Below are 16,648 nucleotides of genomic sequence, written 5' to 3'. Positions count from 1 at the left end.
ACTAAAAAAAACCTGAACAAAAATAATTTCCACCCTGAATATTGTACGAACAAAACTGATATTGTCTCCAAAATAATTGTATGCAACGAAAATAAGCGTTTTTGACAACTGGTAAAATTTCGAGACCATACAGCTTTTCTTATAAAACATAAAAACCTTGAAAATATTAGGTATATTTGGTAAAAATTAATTTTTGACTCAAAATAATCTTATCTGACAGAAAATATTATTTTTGATATTCAGTAATTTTTTATAAAAATCCAACCACTCAGTTTTTTGATAAAATAAAAAATAAAATCTACATAAAACAGTACGCAAATGCTATCAGTGTGGGTTGCATTCCAGCCTTTTTGTTTGATATTAAATCGTTAAGAAGCTCAATTCCAGACCCAATGCAACACAGGTTTCATGATTTTCAAAAAGAAACAAACTAATCTTAACGCACACAAAAGTCCTTATGAGATTATAAATTTGAGCTTATTTTGCGGAATGTTCATTTTGGGCATTAGTGACGAAAAAATGCCAAAGAAAATCCCAGTAATCCCTAGCGGCTTTTCACTTCCTTTTCTTTTTATTAATAACGACGTTTTCTCATTTTTATTTATTAACAGCGCAAACATTATTATTCAACAGTAAAATTACCACTCAATGAGAAAATTTGTATATTCTTTCGAATTTCTTTTTAAAAATCAACATTCGTTTTTCCGCTTTCTCTAACTAATTTTTTTACATTATTCTTAAAAAACACACCACTCTATGTAACTTCTGGTAGATCTAGAATTCTGAAAAATACAACGAAAGATCCAATAAAAATCATCAAACGTCTTAATAATTCGATTGGAATCGTAGCCATTCATTCCGGTATCATCTGCGTTACATTATTTATATTAAATGGATGGAAAGCGTATTCCCGATGATATCGATATCAATTTGTTATCGGATAAGAGTTAAGATGTACATACATAGATACAACTAGGTGTATCTGGATATAAATATAACTTTATTCCAGGGATAAAAAATCATCATCGTGGGTGAAATGTTTGAGGTCGGTATCACTGTCATTGTCTGGTGGCACGCTCAATCACCTGTCTCAACAATGACTGCATTCACCTCAATCAGCATAAAAGAATAGAAAAGATTTTCAAGAATTTCGTATATTTTCTGGGTTTTTATTTTTTTTTATTTTGTATATTGCCGGCTAGCAATTTTTCTTCTACGATGTGTACAGTTATGGCCAAAATAATATGAGCAAAACCTAATTTTTGGATATTACAATGTCGTGTGCAATCTTATAAATGTTTACTTCTTAGTTTAAGTGGTAATTACCGGTATATATGATTTTTAATTTACAGTTTTAAAAAAGTTATATTGGATTTTTAGATTTGGGAGTTTTATTTTTTAGGGCTTGCTGCTCAAAAATGTTGTATATTTTTTTTATTACACTGCAAAAAATTAATATGTTTCGACAGAAAAAAATTAAAAAAATTTAGATTTTTAATAGTTTAAAATTTCTGATATTTAATTGAAAATTCTCATTTAAATCTAATTAAATTAATTTTGTATTCATAGCGTGAAATTGGTACTGACATTTTTCTTCAGAAGGTGTCACATTTCATTGACTGTATTTCAAAGATTTTCCTTTGTTAAAAGGCTTATGTCCTCGCTCATTAAATCTTGAGCTTAATGGAATAGTTCTTTAACAGTTAAATTCAAAACTAAGAAATGTTCCTATTATTTTGGCTAAAGCTGTATATATGTTTGTATGTTTAGAGATATTTGTTTTGTAAACAGACGTTATTCCATCTTGAATTGCTGATATTTTCAGGCAGACAGGTGGGTTTGATTCCAACTGCGATTCATGAAGATTCATCGGGATAGAAAGCAAATTCGACAACAAAAAAACACATGAAATCAAGGGTTCCGGGATGACAGTATTTTTGAATATGTTTGTATCTGGGGTTGGTATAAAGGGTGCAAGAATGGTTGGCGATGGATGATTTGATATGCTCACTTTGTTTTTCTTGAAACATGCAAAACGAATCTGATGCAATATTTTTTTTTAAAAACTGAGACATTCTGGTATCGAAAGATGTGGGAGGATAAGTGTCGTTGAACGAAGAAATATGCATATTTCATTGCAACAAGGGTTATATGCAAAGTGCAGGTAAGAAATTTTGATAAGGAGTGACAGAAATTTTTGGAAGCGAGTGTTGATGTTGATATAAAATCAAAGTTCTTGTATTGATATAGAAATGTCTAGGTTTGTTATTTTCTCAATAAACATGAACCAAACAAATATAAATAAAATAAAGTTCATAAAAATACAAACATCAATCATAATGTACCTTGGTGGATTCAGTAACTTTGTTTGATCTGAGAAATAATGATTATAATGAGTAATGGAGTACAGTGAACTTAAGGAGACCCAGACTTAAATCTCATTTCTCTAGCTTTAACTTGCTTAACGAAATATGTAGGTATGAAGTTTTTTTTTCAAACAGAGTAACTTCACCTACAGCAGAAAGGGCAGAATTGATTTTTTTCATAGATAGGTGATTAAAATAATTAAAGAATATCTATTCAGTTCTTTAGTCAGAAAATTGAATTTGAATCCTTTAAACATTATTTGCTATACAACCATTTTTTTGTTCTTATAGCAGCTTGGAAGTTATGAAAAAGTTTTCGGATTCAAACAATTTTGACCATGTTTTACAAATCAAAAAATTATATTTTATTAACAGTTAATTAGGGACCTAATAGATGAGGTTCCAAATACTATATCTAGGAGAGATTCTTAAGATGATTGAATTTGATATTTTTTAAAATAAAAAAATTGGTAGAAAAACTACGTTTGTGTTCTACAAACAATAATTATATATTTAAAAACTGGTTATTTTTTAAGAAGAATCCAATATATATGTACAAAAGAGGAAAATAAAAACTATTCCAACAATTAACAATTATTTCCAACACTTGTACTCGTAGATAAAATTCCTAAAATATAGAGTACGCAAATGCTCCCAATCATCATGAAAAATTTCATTGTAAAAATATGGTATATGAACTTTTAAAATAAATATAAATATTATCTATACATACTTACAGATATGTACATTAAAATAGACACAGAGACTGTTGCTTAGAGTAAAACCAAATTAAAACAACTTGCATTAGAAGTAGTTTTAACCGTAAAAAAGTTAGACTCTCTTATGCAAAATAACATGGGTTTTATTTTTTGTTTGCTTGTTGATGATTTGAAAATGAACCGTTTCTTAGATAAGACTGTGTTTTTGGTGGACATTTAAATGGAAACACATTGGAACACAGACCTTTATATTTATTAATTTAAAAATGAAAAATAAAACGAAAATTTAAATTTTATTAATATTATTTGTTTTATTTTATAACAATAAATTTCACAACTTTTGTTATTATTTAATTTATAACGCGACGCGTTTCGGAACTTTTTCTTCCATCATCGGGCGTATGGTTGAGTGATTTTATTTTTAACTAGTAAGTATCAAAAATATTAGTTTTTAATATTTTGTTTTACTTTTATAAACCAATAACTTCATTAAATTATTTAATAATATTACAATTAATTCTAAGGAAAACATGGGTCGCGGTAAGCATTTTTCCCCAGAAGAGAAAGCTGTCCTTTTAGTTTTACGAAGAGAGGGAAAATGTTGAGTGAAATTGCAAGAATAATAAGCAGATTTCTCAAGTTGATTACAAAAGCAATTTGACCGATGTGAGATAAAAAACAGATGTTAGAAACCAAAGCAACCCCGAGTGAAGACTGAAGACTGCGCCTCAAAAAAAAGATCCTTACAAATTTTTGGTAAATTTGTAAAACAAACTACAGCTTCCAATAACCAGAATTGTTTGTATAATATTTGTTGAAACTAACTTGCTCAGAAGGATCGCAAGAATGGTGCTCTGTCCAAGGAAAAAAAAATATAACAAGGGGGTTTAAATTCGTCTATGATCATTTTAATTGGAATGGGCTAAAACGGTACAACGGAAGTGATGGCAAACAAACCGTTAGAAGGTTTCCTTTGAAAGAACTATATCCCAAATACATCAAAAACACAGGCAAGAATGTTTCAGGCAGTACCATACTTTGGATTTAATTCTCTTGGTATGGCGTTGGACCAATACATTTTATTGAGGGTAAAATGGATCAAAATATGAAGGTGAATATCATGAATTAAACGAAGCTGCCATATGCGGACGAGAACCTGCTTCTCAAATGTGTCTTACTGCAAGACAACGACCCTTAGCACATATCTAAATCTACTCAAAAATATTTTAAGTACCAAAAAATTAGTGTATTGGATTGGCCATCCTAGTTGCCTGACTTAAATCTCACAAAACATTTAGAAAAAAATAAAGCCGAACTACGGAGATTGGTTCAACAAAAGTGGTACAATATTTCAATTGACAGATGCTGCCGAATTTTTGATTCAATGTCCAACAGGTAGCACACTGTAATTAAAGCTAAGGGCCACCCTACCAGACATTAAAATATTTTGTAAATCCAGAATAGCTTTGCATTTAATTTAGTTTTCTTAAATCTGTGTATTTATTTTAATATCCACGAAATTTGTTCATGTTTTTACATTTATGAATTTAAAAGATTTTAAATTATAACTTTACAATAACTAATGGGTTATTTTAGTATGAAAGAAAGAAATATAAGAAAATGAAGACCAAACTTGAAAAAAAAAATATTTTAAGTCATTAAAGAATTGAATTTTTAAAACTCTGTTTGGTGTTTCTATTTTAATGTTCATATCTGTGTGTATGTATTTATACATATGCATCTCAAAAAAAGAACTTATATCTAAACTTCAAATAGGAATGCTTTTTTATACAGATAATGACATAAAACTGGAAGTAAAAATGAATACAAAGCGGTGAAAACATTATTTAAAGTGTATTACCTTTTTATCAGAGTTTTGATTTGTATCCATTACCCCCTTTTTGATTGATTACGTTTAAATGTTCAATATTGTGAATTTTGGTAGGATTGCCTTTCTATAAATAAAAACTTAAAAATTCCTTTATTCGTTGGTGCTATTTTATAAGTTTAAACTTCATTTTAAATATTTTTGATATTTTTCAAATAAATTATATAACAATGCAAAAAAAAACGAAGCAGACAAAATCCGACAAGTCCAGACAAGAACAAACCAACACCTGCCATTTTATATTCTCCCACTGTGAATTCTGAGATAACAGAATAATTACGTCTCTCTTTTTAAAAAAAGAATGATAATGGTAACATGCATCGCACTCGCACTTGCATCATTACTTTACATCCGTTAATCTGTTAAGTCATATGAGCAGAGTTATGTTTTTTATTCTATTTAAGCTGTGAGTGAGAATAAGAGGAGTGGCTTAGTAACCCGAATTCAAAAACATTACAAAGAAATAGAGAGTATTGAAGATCTCAGTTGTTGTCCAGTTTTTGCAGAGTGCGCGTCCACGTAGTTAATTAAATCGGGAATTATTTTGAAAGACCGTTAGTATTATTAGATTTGATCCGTTTAGTGAAGTGTTAAAGAATACAAATTTCCTTAATATTAAAGACAGTTAAGAATGGACAAATCAAAAAATAATTTTTTATTAAAATGGTAAGTGGATTTTTTAATATTTTTAATTCAAGAAAAATGAATGCATACACATAAGTACACATGTTTGTATTTTTTTTGATAAGGTAAAAATCGAAATTCTTTTGTTAAAATGCATATTTAAAAATTCTGATACAAAAGTTTTTATTTTCAAAATTCTATTTTTTAAATTTATAATTTTTTTTAATTTAATTTATAATTTAAAGAGTTTCGTTTAAATTTCAAAGCAATTTTAAACCGTTTTAAAAATTTTATTTTGTCCCCTTTTTGAAAAATAAAATAAATAAAAACAAATGAAAGAGGTTGAGTTGCTATCGCACACTTTAAGTTTATCAGTGAAAAAAAAACTGCAATGATTTTTTTTTCAATAAGCCAAATTGTTTTTTAAAGAACTCCGAAAAGTTTGAAATTATTAATTTGGAGCTTCAGTTTTTTTTTGAATAGATATTCTTGACATTCAAATAATTTATATTCTTTTAGATTTAATTTTTGTACGTTCAGACGTAAGGACATACGAACGTACATACGTATACCCAGACATTTTTATGAAAACCATTATTTTCTATTCTAGTTAACTTGAAACGGCGAAAAATGTTAGAATTGTCAATTTAACAAATCGTTATTGGTTGAAGTTCAAAATTGATATTTGGATTGCTAAACATGTTAATATACTCACTTATTTACGTCTTTAACCTACGAAATCTGTAGGTGTTCTTATTGGGAATGAACTACCCCTACGCACCGTTGTGTAACCGGATGCGTTTAAGCTCCCTCCAGCTCTTTCCTATTAGTTTCACAATTTTATAACCAAAAAAAAATAAGGAAACGGAGAGTCATTTAAATTAAAAACTTCTTAGAAGATCAAAAAATTTGTTGAAGGTATATATTATTCTCTTCTATTTAGTTAAGTGAAATCATTTAATTGGAAGCAAAAATCTATTTAAGGTTTCCTTTAAATTCAATCGAAGGAATGCAAGAAGTTTATTAAATCGCAAACATTAACTTAAATCGCTGAGCTGTCAAATTCATTCGGAGTTCGTTAAACTTGCTTTTCAAGAACAGAGCTGTAAGACTAATTCAGAGTTTTCTCATATGTATTTTCTCGGTTGTCTATGACTTTCAAATGGACTTTTGAACATCGCGAAATTTCACATTATAACAAGGCAAATATTTCAGCCAAACACAGCTGGCTTAAGATTTTGGGGTAAGTTGAAGAAATATGAAGACTTACGTTTGAAGCCGTATATAGACGGTTTGGGCATTTCGTCGCAGCGCTTTCTTGGACAGCGTAAAAGTAAGCATGCTATTTTTCTGATAAATTATGAAGGATTTACACGAAAGTACTTTTTTAATTTGAAGAATTTTTAGCTGAAAAAACTTATGTTGATACCGTCCTTGTATCGCCCTTAAGTCGTGATCAGCGTGTGCACCTCCGAATATGAATTTAAATGAAAGTCTTCATCTAGTTTTAACTTACTGTCCAATTCGATGTAAATTTGGATGAAATGTTTGTTTTGGCTGTAAGAAAGTTCGTAGTTTTGTTTGATGATTCTTTGAGGCCTATATTTCATCGCGTAAAATTAAAAACCCAAAATTTTACGGTTTTCCATATTATGGAAGAAGAAAAGAACTTAATATTTGGCTAGAAGCAAAGCTTTTAAACTCGTTTATAATTTTTTAAGGGGAATCGGTAATTTCATTTTAAAGAAACTTAAGAAACCTTTGTTGAAAATCGGGAAGAATTTCATAAAATTCGTTCAATATTAAACCCTAATAGAAAAGAATAAATTTTATAAAAAATAGTGAGTCTAGGTAAGGTTAGGTTGAAGTGGCTGTCCAAGGTGGAAACGGACACACTTAGGCCAGTTTAATGGCCTATTGTGATATCACATGAATCTTGAGGCTTCCTCCTAAGCTCAATGGAACCAGTTTGAGTCCCTAACGAAACTTGAGAGGCCGATTATGCTAATATGATTTAGATCATTTAGATCATTTAATCCTAGGTAATTTTTGCGTTTTCGAGCTAGAGCAGGGCATGTGCAGAGAAGATGAAGAACCGTTTCTTCCTCTTCCTCGTCCATACAGCTTCTGCAAAAGTCATTTTTTGAATTCGCCTAGTAGCATGGCGTGCTTTCCTATTAGACAGTGTCAGGGTATGACACCAATTATCGAGCTTATATGCGATCTGCTGAAAGATAGCGAGCCCCTTAAACGTTTTAAATCCAATGTTGGCCAGATGTTTTTTGTGATCTGACACGTGGTGATGTTGTTCCACCTGGTGCCTGCCCTCCTCCCACCGTCTTGCATTAGATATCCTTAAATTTACAAAATATTTTTAGTATAATATTTAAGAGTTTGTTTTTCAAGTTTGAATTAAAACCATGTTAAAAAACGACTTAATTGGTTCATAGTCTCGAATATCGCAAAAAAACAGATTAAACTTAATTAAAATTTGATTTTTAAAGTTCTTTAAAATATAATTTGGTTTATTACAAAATATATCATTGTAATGGTTTATTAGGGTGGTTATTAGCCCAGCCTTTTTTTAATATTTTGTTTTCCATTAGGATTAACATTTAAAAACTAATACTCTTAAATAATTACAATTTTCACGAGAATTGAAAATTAAATTTTCATCATCGAAATAAATAAATTTCAATAGCTTTAAACGAGTATTAAAAACAACAAATCTTAAGCTCTAAGTTCTAAGTTTTACTAAAAATTTTTTAATTTCTTTAAAAATGATAGTTGAAAGTTTAAGTAAAAAGGGTTATGGTGAGTTGCAACTTTAAATTAATTATCATTTCATAAACAGAATCTTTAGACAGTTCTATTTTGAAAATGGCCAACAGAAATTTAAATTATTTTCATGCATCGAATATATTACAATGTAAATAAACAAAAAACGGTACTATTTCCATTAAAAAAAAATGATCAATATTATTTAAAATATAATTATTTTCACAGATGAAAAAAACGACCCACTCCAAGTATCATATTCCTACACAAATAATTATTATTTCAAAATACAAACAAAAATATAACCTCAAAACCAATGTGCTGCGAATAGTTCAATTAGCATGAACTAATTCACTTAAAACCCTATTTTTTTGTTATTATTTTTTTGATTAATTATAAATACATCGTACACTAGAATGAAACCCATATCCAGTCCTTCTGGTGTCATGTTTTATGTTTGTTTAATTATTATTATTTTTCATAGCAAAATGTGCAACCTAATGAATAATTTTGTGAATCTAGTTCAGTCAAATATTTTCAAATGCAATTCCTTAATTAAAAAAATATTAACCCAACAAAAAAAAAAAACAACACAAAAACTGAACTTAGTGACTCCTCTGCAAATTAAAAAAAAGGCATTCAAAAATATACATGTTTTTTATTTGTTCATGTATGTGTGTATGTTTCCTAAAAATTAATTTAAAAATATCCTTTTGAACAATATAACTTAAATGCATTCAATTATCCTCTTAAACCTCTACGCCTACACACATTTTGAGAGTTCGTTTCATATTTCATTAATTTTTTTGTTTAAATTTGTGGTCTTGTCGGAAAAATGACGAACCTATACCTATACATCTGTTTCTGAATGCAGATCATAATATTATATCAATTTAAATTTGAATACGATGAGAACAAAAAAAAAATGATATTTATATAAAGCACCACACATTAAATAAATAGACTGGACAAAAAGTGTCATATAGCTAATCAAATATCCAAAGTCTGGCAAACTATCTTTTTTTCTCATTTCAGCTATATTCGATAGTTTATACATATTATTATAGATATTTTTTTTTGTGTGTTTCGTATAAAGATAAAAATAATATGAAAGCACATAGTTTATCGCCAGCAGTTGCAGTATAAACTGTTCAATTTATCGCCAGATGGGATATTTTGGTCCTTATATTCAGTGTGACAATCGACAAGGACAACCCTTTCAAATGAAGGTTTTTTTAGCATGCCAATATACCTATAGGTAGTCTCTAAACAACAACCCAAAGGATTTTCATTGATTGCAAAACCCCAATCCCTTGTGCCAAAGTGATTTATACGTATTTTATAATTTTATTTAGGAGCAAAACTCTCTCTTTCTCTCTATGGTCTATGATGGTGTATCTGTAGATCAAGGCAAAAATAATGATAGCATAGTCAAAAAAGGAAAAATAATAAAATAAAAATAGAAAAAAATAGGTAGACAGAAAAAGGTTAGAGGTGGAACGCAAATATACAAAAAAAAAGGAAAAAATATTTCACATTTGGGGAGACAATTTTAGTGGACAGTTGGTGAGAGGTTTTAATATGTAGGTTTTATTTTAGAGCGTTTTTTTTTCATCTTCTATAGGTTTTTAGAGTACAGATACGCAAATATACATACATATGTATCTATGCTCATAAAAGGGTCAGAGTTTATTTTATGAATAAATTTTCGGAGTTTTATTGAAGGAAAATACCGCACAAGGTTTTTCCTTTTGAGAGTTTTGACAGTCCAAATAGTCGAACCAGAAAAAAAAAAATATGTAAAGTTTTTTTTGTTGGCCCTTCAGAGAGAAGGACACATCAAAGACTTATGGGTACTGTAAATGTATGAAAGCCCCGCTCATAATTAAAAGGAGTAAAAAAAACAGTATGTGTTGAAAACCTATAGTGCAAACATTTTAAACGGGAAAAAATGTCAGAAGGGATTATTTAGACGACCAATAAAAAAAAGCTGTTGAGCTCTAACCAAATATTTACATCGGTTCCACATAAGCCACAGTATATCTTCTAATAAAATCTATTAGATTTTAATAACTTTGGGATCAATTCAAAACTGATAAATATTTAATTCACTGGATTAAAATCTGTACGAAACGAAAAATTTTTTGTTTAGATCAGGTCAAATTTCTGACTTCCCGAAATTGTTTTATTAAGTTTTAAATAGTGAAACGATTTAAAAAGTTCTAAATAATTGTTAACAAAAAGTTAAATATTCGAAATTTGTAGATATTCTTAAAGACAGGTACAGATTTCTGTCTTGCTATTTCTTAGTTATTTTCTATATAGAGCTTATATCTTAAATATTGAAAGTAATATCAAAAACAACAGTAAATCGTTTTGGTCATTTTTCAATTCTAAAAGAAAATCGATAGGGATTTCAAATACCATGTTTTGCAGAGGTGCTGAATCGTCGGATTTAGACTCCTAGTTGAATTGTTTGCTAATTATTTTAAATTAGTTTATTCTCATTCAGGATTTAATAATAGTTCACTAAACAACAAAATAAGAAGGTTTGATATTGGAACGATTCAATTAAGTATTGAAGAAGTTATTTCCGGTCTGAAATCACTCCAGTCTAGTTAAAGTTATGGACCAGACGGCATTCCTTCGGCAGTGTTAACAAATTGTTGTGATTCCATCTGTGCTCCTCTACTAAGCATATTCAACAAGTCCCTCCAAGAAAGTGTTTTCTTACTTCGTCCTCGTACACAAATCAGGTTCTTAAAATGATGTAGAAAATTAAGGGGGTATCTGTAAACTCTCCCCAATTCCCAAATAGTTTGAAAGCATGGTGAAAATAAACTTGATTTTCTTACAAGTTAATATTTATCAGAAGTACACCGTTGTTTTGTATCCGGCCGGTCATCTGTTACCAATTTAACTTATTTCACTTCGTATGTCACTAATGCTATGGCACAAAAATTTCAAGTGGACGCAGGATACACTTACTTTAGTAAATGCCTTCTGTGAACCACCAAACACTTCTAAAAAAAACTTTGAGATTTTTGGTTTTCATTCTCACTTTCTTCGTTGGTTATCGTCATATTTGTCTTGTAGAACACAACAAGTTAAGATTGGAGATACATACTCTAAGGAAATTCAGTGTAGATCAGGTATACCGCAAGGTAGCCTCCTAGGTCCGCTCCTTTTCATAATGTTCGTTAACGATATTGTCGCGGTCTTTAATTATTGTGAATGCTTATTATATGCGGACGATCTGTGGATTTAGATAGGATAGTATTAAAGATTTAGAAGTTATTCTTGATTCACAAACTTTCTTTCAAAGGCCATTTCGATTATTTGGTTCAGGCCAACTCTCGTCAGATCAATTTTGGAATACGAAGATGTTATTTGGAGTCCTATTTATATAGTTCATTCGGATCAGATTGGAAAGATTCAAAGACGATTTACAAAGTACATATTTAAGAAAATGGGTTGAAACTTTAGGCCTAGTTATGAGTCTAGATGCCAATTACTTCGAATAAATTCTGTACAATAAAGAAGAAAAATTCATATTGAAATGCTTATTAGAGACTTACTATGCTACCATATTAAATGTCCATCACTTTTTGCCTTGGATTAATAAGACAAACTATGGAAGTAATAAAACTTTATCAAGATCTATTATATATTTCAATGAAGTGTCTTCAAATATTGACTGTTTTAATCTTAATCGTAATACATTTAAAACTGAAGTTTTTACCATAAAAGTTTTAAAAAAAGTGAAGATTAACGGTTTTTTTTATAAATCAACAAAATTGAAGAAAAACAATTTGTAACCAAAAAAAAAAATGATTTTATCTCTAAAATAATTTTGATGAACGAAAAATAACGTTTTTAACATCTGGTAAAATTTTGAGAAATATCGAATTGACAGTTTTCTTTCATAACAAAATTAAAACCTAAAAACAATTACTCAAAGTTGGTAAAAATTTAATTTCGATGCAAATATCTTTTCAAAAATTTGTGAAGATGGCTTCCAACTTATTTTAACTTATAACAAATACTGTATCAATTTTGAGAAAAATCAAATTGACAGTTTTTTTATAAAAAATAAAAACTTAAAATAAAATTTAACAAAAGTTGGTAAAAATTGATTTTCGACTCAAATATCTTCTCAAAAATTGTAATTATTGCCTTTAAACTACTTTTATCTTTTAAAAAATATTTTTTTCCACTTTCAGTAAAATTTTGAGAAAAATCTAATTGACGGTTTTTTTTACAAAAAATAAAACCTTAAAACAAAACAATACAAAAACTTGTTAAAAACTTACTTTCGACACAAATATCTTTTTAAAATATGTTGTCTTTAAACTTTTTTTTATTTTACAGAAAATATTGTTTTCGATTTTCAGTCATTTTTTTTTATAAAAATCCAATAGACCGCCTTCTGTAAAAAAATAAAATCAACAAAAAATATTTTCATTCAACCAATTTGAAAAATTTAGAAATGCTACTCAAATTAAAAAAAAAATTGTTTTCGACTAAGGATCTATTTAACAAAACTTGATTTTTAAACTAATTTTTTTTTATTTTATGAAAAATATTCAAATAAATCAAATGGGGTGGCGCAACAGTCCGTTGTGAACCAGGGCCTAGTGACTTACAACTCTCAACCATTCCTGTGTGCGAGTGCTGTTGTCAGGAATGGAAGGGACCTACAATTTTATGCCGAATCCGAACGGCTAGTTTTTGAGAAAGCACTTTTTCATGACAAGAATTACTCTTGAAGGATTTGTCAATTCCTCGCAAGAGGCAGTACCCGCGAAAATTATTTTTTTTTTTTTTTTTTCAAATGAAGGTGTCACAGGCAGGGATTGAACCCAAGACCCCTTGCATGACAGCCCAACGCACTAACCATCATGCCACGGGTACTTGCATATGAAAAATATTGTTGGTATTTAAATTGTTAAGAATAATTCAACTGACTACTTTTTAACCCAACACGAAAACCTACAAACTTTTAAGGAAGACTAATAGATAGACGGGATGGGAAGTCATCAGTGTGGGTCGCATCCAAGCCTCCTTATTTTTTTGTGATTATTATCTTCAAAAATAAACTAAATTCTATTACTATTACAAATTAAAAGAAATTCATAAGTTGGTACATAATTTCAAAATCAACTTTCACAATTTTCCCTAAAAAAGGAAAGCAGTTATTATTCATTTTTTGAAAATACTGACATATTTTAAACTTGTTTAAGCTTAAGGAAAATCGAAAAAAGTACAAACAAACTTTTGAGAACATAAAGCTTTAAAACGTAAGCAACTGTAGATTGAATATTGAAAAATGTGGTGGTTTAACCTTATTCTCAAAAATATAATTTCAGTGTAAATTTGGCAACTTTCTCTTTGTTTCAGTTTTTTTTTTTTAATGTGCTATTACAACTTGAATATTTTTTTAATTTTATTAATATTGGTGTTGACTAGGCATAGTTTAACTTCATTTTTGTATTTGTTTATTTGATATTTAAACATTAGTTCAGGCCAGATAATAATAGTATACAGTCAAAAAACGCTTAGACAGACCATTTTTTTGTTTTTCAAATTGTAGCAGAAATTCAATTTTTCCAAAATTTAGAGTAGTTACTTTTTCCCACATACTGTATACTACACATGAAGCGTGTGAAAAGTACTCCTTAAACGAGTATAATACAAATATTAAAAAGTGGTCATCAATCTACGCCCAAACACTCGCACATGTACATACGTCTGTGTACTCCAAACATTCAGAAACCATTAATTTCAATGGCGATCCTCATACATTTTTATTACAAAAAAAAATAAAATAGCTTTTCATCAGAATGTTACATTTTGATAAGCAATAATAATCCTTAAAAGGGATCAATTTCCCTTCTACCATCATCATCATCATCATGAGAAGGCCTTATGACAGAAAAGTGAAAGATACTTCAATCGTATATGCCAAATGGTCACTGGGGATTCGGGAATGAAGCCAGAAGAGGGATGGAAATGAAAAAGCAACCTCTCAAATAACCTCTACCCGTTGTTGTCGGCCAACACAATATTCCTCTATACTCGTATATAATGTATTAAATGCGAAACCCTTATCCTCCTTACACAAGTTTTGACCAAACCAAACCAAGCCAAAATTCACCTCACTTTCTCTAATAGAAGACAGATGATTGTAAAGAGAGACCAATCATCTAGGTTGGTCAGTCAGTTGGTCAATCATTCTTATGTAGTTATAGTATACTTGTATAGTAGAGTCCTTAAGTTCATTCGGTTTGATCATCATCAACATCGTCTCAGCTTCTGGGGACAAAATTATATTTTCCTGTCCTAATATTTTCATCTTTCAATGGTTTCTCGGTTTCTATTTTTTTTCTTCTCTTTTTTTTTTCATTTGAAAAATATTTCTATCTTTTCTTCTAGAGACGATGGTGCTGCTCAATGCTCATTGCCCAAACTGGCCCCATTATACTGTCTGCCTGTAGAATTCAGTTTTTGGTTACTATACACTATAACACATATAAGTAGCAAAAGCTTCCAATCCAACGGTATGGCTTGGCTAAGGGTTACGAATGATACGATTCGATTCGATTCAATGACGCCCATGATTATTATGACAAGCAGCATTGCAAAGGAATATATATAAGTTAGGAGGGGGAGAGGGGGTAGAGTAATAGGGGATCATGAACATGATGATGATTATGGGCTTGAAAGGAGACTCATGATATCAAAATGACATAAATGAATGAATAATGCCTTTGATGAAAGGATTTTCATCATTGTGAAGCTAATAAATTGAAGGCAAACGGTTGAAAGTAGGTTGACGAAATACCCCCACATATGTATGTATATACGTATATGAATAAATGTACATCTATGCATGTTTGTATAGACGAGGTATACCTCGTACTCCTATATAAGGTACGTAACTTTCTCAAAATTGGATACAGACAGAAAAGGGTTCTAATTTATAGCATGTTGTTGAATGCATGTGTAAGGCTAAGGATATATCTCTATATGGCCTGAGAATAATCAAAAGAGGATGACATTTCATAGGGGAGTAATCGGTTTTAAATGGAAATTTTCTATCAGTTCAGTTGAGTTGAGTTTGCCTTTTCCTCAGTTAACCATCAAAGAATTTGACTTCCTTAAATCCCTTTCCACAAAGTTTCTATACGTATATTTTTTATTCAAAGCAATAGAGAGAGTGTTGCAATCATCATCAGGATAGAAAAGAAGAATCAAAGTGGTTGAATTGATAATTCTTCGCTACTAGCAATAATAGTACAGACTTAATGAAAGAACGGTTTAACATGTCTTCATTCAAGCCATTCATATGATTCGAACAATGGAAACCATGTTCTACTTTGTTATTTCCTTAATCTGTGGAGAATTTTAATCTGTTAAGATCATGTAACCAGATGTTAAATATTTAATTTTGAATATATGAAAGAACGTTGAAATAAATTAATTTTACATAAGATACATGATAATATAGGTGTTAAAAGCCAAAAATATTAATTAACCAATTAAAAAAAGAAATATCATATTCTTTTATCGTATCCAGTATAATTAATTTAATTTTTAAAATTTTTATTATTAAGAACAACATATTAAGATTGGTCAGTAGGTGTAAATGAAAAATGTGTAAGGATTGATACTATTTTTGATTTTCCCAAAATGTGTATCAGATGTCAAAAACGATATTCTTGAAAGCATACGATTATTTGATAACAAAAGTCATACACTGGGAAAATTCAAAGTTAAAAAAATGTTACTTTGATTTTTATGATAAATTGCAATTCATTTCTTTTGTAAATAACTCTTTAAGAGAACATTCATTTTTCTACACTCTTAATCAGATATCGAAAAAAATAATAAATATTTTAATTTCAAACAAGTATTTAATAGAAATTATGTATGTACATTCAATAAATTTTAAATAAATAAAAAAAAGTTTTTGAACTTCACATGGGATATTTTTGCCTAAATAAAAGGTTTAAGAAAACACAAAAACCTGCAAATGAAAAACAAATAATTGATAAGAAAAGGTTTTCGACTAATAATTATAAGAGGAATAAAAGGCTTCAAATTTTTGCTATCAATATTTTGCTAAGCTTTTAGAAAAATCAAAAAACGGGAACGAATTTGAAGTTATATGTGTGTGTTGCTAGTGGAACCGCAGTCAATGCTGAGGATATGGAACGACCACTTCTGCAATCTGTATAACGACGGCGTCGACGAACCACATTCCACTGTCA

Source organism: Eupeodes corollae, chromosome 3 (assembly GCF_945859685.1).
Source record: "Eupeodes corollae chromosome 3, idEupCoro1.1, whole genome shotgun sequence".
Classification (NCBI taxonomy): Eukaryota; Metazoa; Arthropoda; class Insecta; order Diptera; family Syrphidae; genus Eupeodes; species Eupeodes corollae.
Note: the sequence above shows the minus strand (reverse complement) of the source record.